This window comes from Lynx canadensis, chromosome A3 (assembly GCF_007474595.2).
Source record: "Lynx canadensis isolate LIC74 chromosome A3, mLynCan4.pri.v2, whole genome shotgun sequence".
Taxonomy (NCBI): Eukaryota; Metazoa; Chordata; class Mammalia; order Carnivora; family Felidae; genus Lynx; species Lynx canadensis.
In genome coordinates, this window is record NC_044305.1 from 35,513,383 (window position 1) to 35,523,195 (window position 9,813).

Below are 9,813 nucleotides of genomic sequence, written 5' to 3' on the forward strand. Positions count from 1 at the left end.
CCTCTTGCTTTGTGGCACTCTCTGAAGTGTCCAGATGATTTATTTGATTTCTCTTGGACTATTACCTTAACTCCTCTCATTTCCACTAGCTAATGCTGCTGAGCTTTATTTCATGGGCTTCTTGGCTATTTGTGTATCTTCTTTGGAGAAGAAAATTCAAATCCTTTGGCCATTTTTAAATGGACTCACTTGTCTTTTATTGTTGAAATGTAGGAGTTCTTTCTATATTGTGGGTACTATAATGTTATCAGATATATTATTTGCAAAACTTTTCTCCCATTGGGGCACCTGGGTGGCTCAGTTGGTTAAGCATCTGACTTCAGCTCAGGTCATGATCTCGCAGTTCTTGAGTTCGAGTCCTGCTTCGGGCTCTGTACTGACCACTCAGCCTGGAACCTGCTTCAGATGCTGTGTCTCTTTCTAAAGTCTCTGCCCCTACCCACTTGCGCTCTGTGTCTCTCAAAAATGAACAAAAATGTTAAAAATTAAAAAAAAAAAGAAAAAAATTTCTCCCATTGTGTGGGTTGCCTTTTCACTTGACAGTTTCCTTTGAGGCCCAAATTTTTATTTTATTAAAACAAATTTATTTTTTCTTTAGGTGCTTGTACTTTCGGTGTACTTAGGTGTCACCTGTAAGAAAGTGTTGTCTAATCCAAGCCCATGGAGATTTATTCCTATATTTTTGCTAAAAGTTTCCTAGTTTTACTGCTGGCCATCTATATGAACTAATATGTCCATCCAGCACTCTATGTAACCTCTACCATAGTTTACTGTCTTCACAACACCTATCATTTCCTGACTGATGTGTTTTTATTGTATGTGTCTCTTCCCCCTACTAGTATATGAACTCTGTTGAGGATAGAGAAGTTGTTTCTTTTGTTCATTGCTATAGCCCCACTGTCTAGAACAGTGCCTGGCACGTAGTAGGTACTTAATAATTTGTTAAGCGAATGAGTCAATGAATAAATATCCTTTTGCACAGGACATTATGTTTAAATTTTTCAACTATTCAAAACTCCCTGGAAAAAACTGATGAATGTATTGCTGTGAGGGCAATGAAAGTCAAATGATATCGCAGTGAAGGCCAAGATCTCGCTCTTCTTATAGTCTGCCATCACACTAGTCTGCTGTGTGTCATGGCTAGATCTCTCCTAGATGTGGTTTGAACAAGGACGCACCTAATAGGAATTGGAACACAAATTCATCTTGCTCCATTATATTACTCTGCTGCATTCTTTCTGTATCACCAGATGCATAAAGATAATTTCAAAAGGAGTTGAAAAAAAATGTTCACAGCTTAACACAATATGAATTTTTTATTTATTCTTTTTTCCTAAATGGTCTTCTTAAAATGTCTGAGAGATGCTTTAAATCATGAAAATATTGAGAATAGCAACATCCAGTAACAGTTTTCTTTCCAAAGTGTTTTATAAAGTCCTTCACTGTTTTTTTATAAAAAATTTTTAACGTTTATTTTCTTTTTGAGAGACAGACAGACAGACAGAACCTGAGGGGGAGGGGCAAAGAGAGAGGGAGACACTGAATCCGAAGCAGGCTCCAGACCCTGAGCTGTCCACACAGAGCCTGACCCATGGCTTGAACTCGTGAACCTCGAGATCATGACCTGAGCCTTTGGATGCTTAACTGTCTGAACCATCCAGGCCCCCCCGAACAGGAGTTATTTTAAACTTTTAAGAACTAAGCACAGAAAAACAAATTCTCAATGCAACAATCATTTCACTGCGAGGACATATGAAATGCAAATGTCGTGGGTCTTACTGGCAATGCTGGACAAGGTAGTAGGCATTATGATTGAAAGTAGGCAAAACTAATCAGACTCTCTCTAGATTATTCTGATTTCAAGTGTAGTTAACAAACTCTCAGTCCACAGTTATACCTTAAATGACATGTACTCATATACATATGAACTTATGAATAGTCAGAAATGAATTCAAAATAAAATCTTCTTATAGTACAAGACATGGCAGTCATTAAACTAAGATGAAGCAAGTGTTATGAAGTATGAAAACATGGTACTTGAATTCTATTTATTCAAAAGTCTTCACTGAGCTGAGCATGTTCTTCTAACAAATTCAATTACTGATTTGAATATGTTCTATATTTTAATTATTGCAGCCATGAAAAGAAGCACTGGTTAAGGATGCATTTAATAAAAATATCTCATCATCTTGAGTTAGTCAATCATTTGTTTTTTTCATGAAGATCTAACTTCTAGAACAATTGTGCCAATATTTTTTGTAGGTACATCCCTATATTCTGGGCTGTATAGCACACGTTATTTTAGAATTATACTAGTTTATTTCAACTGCTTTTCTAGAGAAGTGTCAAATAAAAGAGAAAGATTTTGGCTTTTTCCATAATTGAAATAAATGTACAATGAAGAGTAACTTCCTGATTTCACTGCTGTGTTTTGTTTAATTAACATCACAATGTAAATTTACTCTGACTATATATGGAATAGTAAAAGAAGGTTGAGAAAGAATAGCTATCAATATAGGTCCTATAGTAATTATACATTTCATTCAGACCAGCTATAACTTCTGGATGGATATTCAGATCATATGTTCATTACACAGAAGGGACAGACATCAAAAGATTTATTTCATAAATGTGTCAAATATTGACAGGCATTTCAGTGGGTACCAAAAGGATGCTGTGTCACAATGTTGTTGGCTGTAAGAAGACACTCATCTCAAAATGGCTTAAAACTACAGACAATTATTATCTCACTTCCTATGATGTCAGAAGTAGAGCTGGTCCAGGTTAATTCAAGTTAATGAAAGCCTCTAAGTCCTTGGACTTCAATATGCTAGTCTTAGCTGGTTGGCGATTATCTTGAGGCTCATCCCCTCATGGTCTGATGGTTGCAGTACCTCCTAAAAATGATGCCTGAATACAAGGCATAATCCAGCTTGTCCCAGTCAAACCACTGACACATGGTCACCCTGTCCTTAACCAATCATGTCATTCTATGTAAAGCCCTCTTTCTTTCTTGGTGATGGGAAAATTAAACGTTTTCCTATTTAATAATCTAATCTAATCTAGGATTTTTCTGTCTAATCCTGTTATATTAATCATGAATAATTAGCAAATGAAATCCAAGTATTATCAGCATTAGCACATTGTCCATCACTGGTATGTACTGGTGGGAGGGGGAAGGAAAGGGAGAAAGGAGGATATGCTTGGATGAGTGGTGGTGACCTTGGTGGACACAGCTGGACGATGCTGTCTTCTACTGCTGGGCTCATGAGCTGGTTCCACCCAGGTGCTGGGCAGATATGGGTGTCTGATTTTTAAATTATTACTGACATGCTGGTTTCAACATAGCTAGTGGACATGCTTTTCTAGCTCTGTTTAGCCATATCTTGGCTGCATTTTCCTTTGGAGACCATAAAGCATGCATAGTCCCTTTAGGGAATGTGTCCATTGTTCCATTGTGCCACCATCAGGGTAGCCCACAGCTCCTGCCCCTCAGCTGATCTCAGAGATCTGTAATTCGGAAATACAGAAACTTGCGGAGTCAAATTTTCTGCCCTCCAAGAGCTTGGGGGAGTAAAGACGGGGTGGGTGACTGCTTCCCTTGAAATCCCAGTCTGTCCTGTTGGCTCGGATCCTGCATGAAACACCTTGCCTTCAGTGATCTCCAAATGAGAAGGGGGTACCATGTATATGGCATCCGTACATACCTCAAAAGTTTTCTGTCCAGGCCTCTGTCTCCTCTGCCTGATCCACTTGGATTTAGGACATGTACAGGCACCAAAATAACTTCCCTAAACTCTGCTTCCTCCAGAATACTTCTCTCTCTCTTATCTCCTGTTTGTATCTCCTGTATCATGGTTGTGAATTAGATAGGAATAAATCAATCACTTTGTGGCAGGCCCCACTTATCCTAGCCATGAGTCATCTAGGTTGGGGGGTAATCTTGAGAGAGAAAAAAAGCCCGATGTCTCCAGTATATACCGTAAGTAATTTTATGCACATATATTTTATTACTAACTTATCTCTTGCAACAGAGGGCGGACTCCCTTCCTTGACAGGTACGTGCCTTCCAGGTATGCTAAACCAGAATCTGCATTTTAACAAGATCCCCAGGTAACTCTTAATGCATTTAAAAGTTTTAGAAGCACTGCCTTAACAGTTCTGGGGCTTTCTGGGTCCAGAGAAACTAGAGGCAATAATTAAACAAATGATAAAATAGCATTTATTCTGAGCTGAAGACCCAAGGCTGCATACTGAAAGAGGTTCCTGACTTCTACGCAGAACTGACAAGAAAAGATATCAACCTAAACACATCTGGTTATATGCTAAAATTTAAATAACAGCGAAATATTACAAACGTTAAGGAAAAAATAACAACTGATATACAAAGCAAAAAGGAAAAACTATCTGGTGACAGGTATCATCTGCTAGACGAGAGGAGAATAATTATCCACTAGAAGAAAATGGAAGAAGCTAGAAGGTGGCAGAATAACATTTAAAGAGTGCTGAGGGACAAGGGCCTACCCTAGAAATTCAATGCACAACCAAGATGCCATTTACCTGTCAGGGTAAAATAAAAATATTTGCGGATATGCAAAAATTCAGAAAATCTAGCATTTATGTACTCAGCTGTGGAAAATCCTGGACACAAAATTCTAACTGAAAACAAGTGACCCAGACAGAAATGTCAAGATAGGGAGATGAAAAGAAAGTGATTAGGAAACAATCTTTCCACATTAGTTGCTGGCGCAGATAATAAAAATAATAGCAAAGTTCTTTACATGCTCTTAGTCCTCAATTCCTCAACATAATTCTGGAAAGTGGATGCATTGGTATCTAATTTAGCAGACTAACACAAAAACAGTCATGATTTCATACTTTCTGTGGGTCAAGAATCTGGGAACAGTGCTTTTGGCCTTTCTTGAGGATAGATTCAGAATGTTAGCCAGGGCCATAGACATCTGAAGGTTTGACTGTAGCTGAAGAGTCTACTTCCAAGATGACTTAACTCCCATGACTATCGGCTGGAGGTCTCAGCTCCTCACTGCAAGGGCCTCTCCACTGAGCTGCTTGAGTGTCCTTGTGGCATGGCAGCTAGCTTCCTCCCGAGGGAACATTCTGAGAGAGACAGACATTCAGAAGCCACAGTCTTTTATGACCTCATCTCAGATGTCACACACTGTCACTTCTACTTTATTCTAGTCATTAGAAGAGACTAAATTCGGGGTGTATGGGTGGCTCAGTCAGTTAAGTGTCTGACTTCGATTCAGGCCATGATCTCACCATTCGTCAGTTCAGGCCCCATGTCAGGCTCTGTGCTGACAGCTTGGAGCCTGGATCCTGCTTTGGATTCTGTGTCTTCCTCTCTCTCTGCCCTCCTCCACTCTCTCTCCCTCAAAAATAAACACTAATTTTTTTTTTTTTAGAAAAGAAGTACACATGCAAGGGGGTGAAGAATTAGGTTCCACTTATGAAGGGAGAGTTAAAGAATGTGTGGACATTTTAACCTACCACAATTATATTATTCCCTACACTGAGCCACAAAAAAGTTATTTAACTTGCCCAAGTTAATAGGCAAGGTAAATAGGCAGGGATGCTGAGACACAAGCCCAGGTAGTCTGAGTTACGTGCCCAAGCTTGTTGTAACTATAATGTGAAACTGCCTTTCAATGAAAAAAGTTAGATTTCCTAGAAATGTGTCGTATACATTGACATGGAAGATGTCTACTGCTAGTGATAACATAGTGAATGCCTGGTAATTAGAAGTTCTAAGTTAGTTTGGCCAAACCCAAGAGCTGGAGTCAACTCTTTGGAGAGATGTGGAGAAATGTGACATCCCCAAGATCTAAGAGTGAAAGAGTTTTGGGGAAAATGACAATGGGGAAAGCATTGGGAGAACAGAACATCTGGAAATAAGTGGGGAAAAGTTATCTTATTTTTATAAAATGAAAAATAGGTTATTAGTGCCTGAAAATGCAAGGTCATTATTAATGAGATGGAAAAGTTCATCATATTTCCCAAGTTATCAAGGAGGAATTTGAACAAACCAGAAAAATAAGGAAAAAAGAGTTCATAACAGAAAAAACTAAATAAGCAATAGGATTAAGAGACTAAAATCAAGTATATCCCTTGTTACACTAAATGTCAATATACTCAATTCTGTCACCAAAAGACAGAGACATATTGGATTAAGTAATAGAAACAGCTGTATAGTATTTACAGAAACATATCTGTAAATAAATTGATAATTAAAGTTTAAAAATAAGAAATTGGAGGCAAACAAAAAGATTATTAGACAGGAGGAATTAAAGATTATGAACACTCCCTAAGAAAAGGAGAATATTACATAACAGTAAAAAGGAAAAACTAGGAACCAGATGTTATAAATCTATATGCACAAACAGTATGGCAATAAAAATTACTAGAAATTTAAGAAGAACTTGATAAAGATATACTTACTGTAAATGATTTAATATATTCTAAGAATTAGATTGATACAGTAAATTTAAAAATAAACAAGTACATTGGAAATCTGAATAATATAACAGTAGTCTACAAATATGAAGAATGCTCAGGAACAAGAAAACTTTTGAGGTGTTTATTTCAGATTCACAAAATTTTTTCTCTATGATCATAGAAGTCCATACTCTAGGCCAGAGAAAAGTACAGATCCTAATGTGAATACATTTATCCACAAACTACTCATATTCCAAAGGAAAAAAGAGGTGTTTTGTAATTGCTACAATATAAAAGAAACCACGTTAAGTCCTTAATGGAAGTAGTAAGTAGTGTTCTATGTTGTCAATAGATCTTTTTCCCATTTCAAAACTATTTGACATGTTTTTATTTCTCTTTTGGAAAGAAACAACTAAATATCTGTTATCAGTCCATCATTTACTTGTACAATATATAAAGCTTTAAATCAGTGTGCAGTGCAAAATAGTAAACAGCCTCCTCCATAACACAGAGGCACCCCGAAAGATTTATTTTTTAGAAGGAAAAAACACTAACACATGGGCTGTATAAAAGATGGATTTTCTAAGTATATTTGAAAATACAACAATAAACTCTACTGACTTTGCCTCAATCTTATGAAAAGATCCATAATGATTTAATAGATTTTATTTCCAGTTAAATATACCATCACCCACTGGAATGCCACACCAGTTACTGACTCCTATTTCAATTATTTCCACATTTAAATTAATTAATATAGTGGTTGCTACAGAACAACTGCTCTATGTTCTGCCTCTCAGGCTAGACCTGAATAATAAATAATAATTTAAGGGCTCTGGTAGCTAATGCAATTTATTGCTGGATTTTCCTGGCAATTTTTTTTTTTTAATTTTTTTTTCTTTTCAACGTTTATTTATTTTTGGGACAGAGAGAGACAGAGCATGAACGGGGGAGGGGCAGAGAGAGAGGGAGACACAGAATCGGAAACAGGCTCCAGGCTCTGAGCCATCAGCCCAGAGCCCGACGCGGGGCTCGAACTCACGGACCGCGAGATCGTGACCTGGCTGAAGTCGGACGCTTAACCGACTGCGCCACCCAGGCGCCCCCTTGGCAATTTTTATAAAGATACATGAATTCAATAGAATCGCTTTACTTACCAAGCATTTTGCATAACACCTGGGACTACAGAAGAAGTACTAAATGTACAACCCCTTTGCATAGTTGTAACTTAAAGATAAAATTTTAGTGAATACTAGATAGAGATGGAAGCATAAATTGCTATTGGTATTGGTATTGGTAGGGAACTTAGCCCATGCATCAGTCTGTCTCATAGTCTGTGTTGGTAGGAACTACATAAACTTTTCTACCACTTTTCAATTAGCTTTATTTCAAGCAGTAGGACTATTAACACCCTTTACTCCCATCCTTCCTTTGTGTTGCCAAATTTCTGATGACTCAACTGCCAAATGGCTAAGAGCAAAAATATAAACAAAGTTCAAGTTAAGAAGCTCGGTGTTTTTAAGACTTCTGATGAAAGTGGGGAAAGGTCATGTCTCTTTCCTAATCTGTGGGGTTTCTAACATTTTACCCATGTTATGCCTGCCCTCTCGTTGACAATAAACTGCTATTTAAGTAGCTCAGCATACCTAGCCTCCTCAGACTACAAGAAGTTTGAAATCAAATAGGATTATCATTGCAAAGCTACTTTTCACCTACTTGCTCAGAAAAACAGAGAGCATTTTTATGAAACTCAGGGAGTACCCATTCAGGGGAAAAGAACGTCACAGAAACCATGTTAGAACAGTGAGTAGTCAGACTGGTTAACTCCAAGATTTCATTCAACCAACAAATGTCTACCCTACGGCTACTCAAAATATTTGCACCAATAGTTCTGATAGTCTAGCATAGTTACACTGATCCTATTAAGATATCTAAGAGAGTTATATGGTTAAGTATGTGAGGGTGAACAGTGTAGCTTGCCAATAAAGTTACACTCAAATATTTCCAAAAAATCAAGCTCTCAGACTAACAATCATTAATTAGAGCATGCAAAAAAATCATGAAATACCAATTTACATCCACTAGATTGGCAAAGAGTTTAGCATGTCAAAACCAAGTTTTGGCTAAGACACACACTGCTGACGGGAGTCTAAATTGCTACACATACTTGAAAAACAAGTCTCCTGATGTTACAAATAACCTATGATCCAGAAACTTCACTCCTAGGCATATACCCTAGGAACACTCGAACTTGTGTATCTAAAGACATACAAACATGATCACAGCTGCATTCCTTATAATACCAAATACAGACATCTCAAATGTCCATCAATAGTAGAGTTGATTTAAAAGTGGTATGGAATGGTAACACAATTGAATAGTATACAGCTATTAAGATAAAAGAGCTATAATTAAACATAACAAAGGTATACTTCAAAGTTAGGATTCTCGTGGGGCACCTGGGTGGCTCAGTCGGTTAAGCATGGGACTCTTGGTTTCTGTTCAAGTCATGATCTCACGGTTCATAAGATCGAGCCTGCATCAGGCCTCTGCTGAGATTGGAGTCTGCTTGAGAGCTCTGTCTCTCCCTTTCCCTCTGCCCCTCTCCCCTCATCGTGTGCTCTCTCTCTAAAATAAAACAATAAATAAATAAACTTAAAAAAAATAAGATTTTGGAAGGAAAATATGTCTCAACAATACATACCATGCTACTCAATTTTTATAAATACTCAAAATGTGCAATACTAAATGCACATTTTTTAAGGGAAGCATTCATACGAAGCAACATATTTTTGAAAGGCAAAGGGCTGATAAACACAAATTTCAGAATAGCAGTCACCTATGGGGACAAGAACCAGAGAGTGCAGTTTGGGGAAGAAATATACAAGGAGTCCAGCTGTAGAAGCAAACTTGTTCAGCTTTATTTCTCCAAACTTTCCATGTTACATAGTATATTCCTTTGTGTTCATGAAATAGTCCTTAATCATATTTTCAAACAGAGTCTCTGTGTAAAAAACAAATTGGGGTGGGGGAACTATTGCTCTTAATCAGCAGCTATTACATCCTATTTTTATTTAAAAAAATTTTTTTTACACTTACTTATTTTTGAGAAACAGAGTGAGATAAAGCGTGAGCAGGGGAGAGGCAGAGAGAGAAGGAGACACAGAATCTGAAGCAGGCTCCAGGCTCTGAGCAAGTGGTCAGCACAGAGCCTGATGCGGGGCTCCAACCCACAAACCATGAGATCATGACCTGAGCCGAAGTCGAATGCTCCACCGACTGCGCCACCCAGGCGCCCCTGTTACATCCTATTTTTAAAAGCATACATGTTTTGAATTCACATAAAAAAGCTGTCAG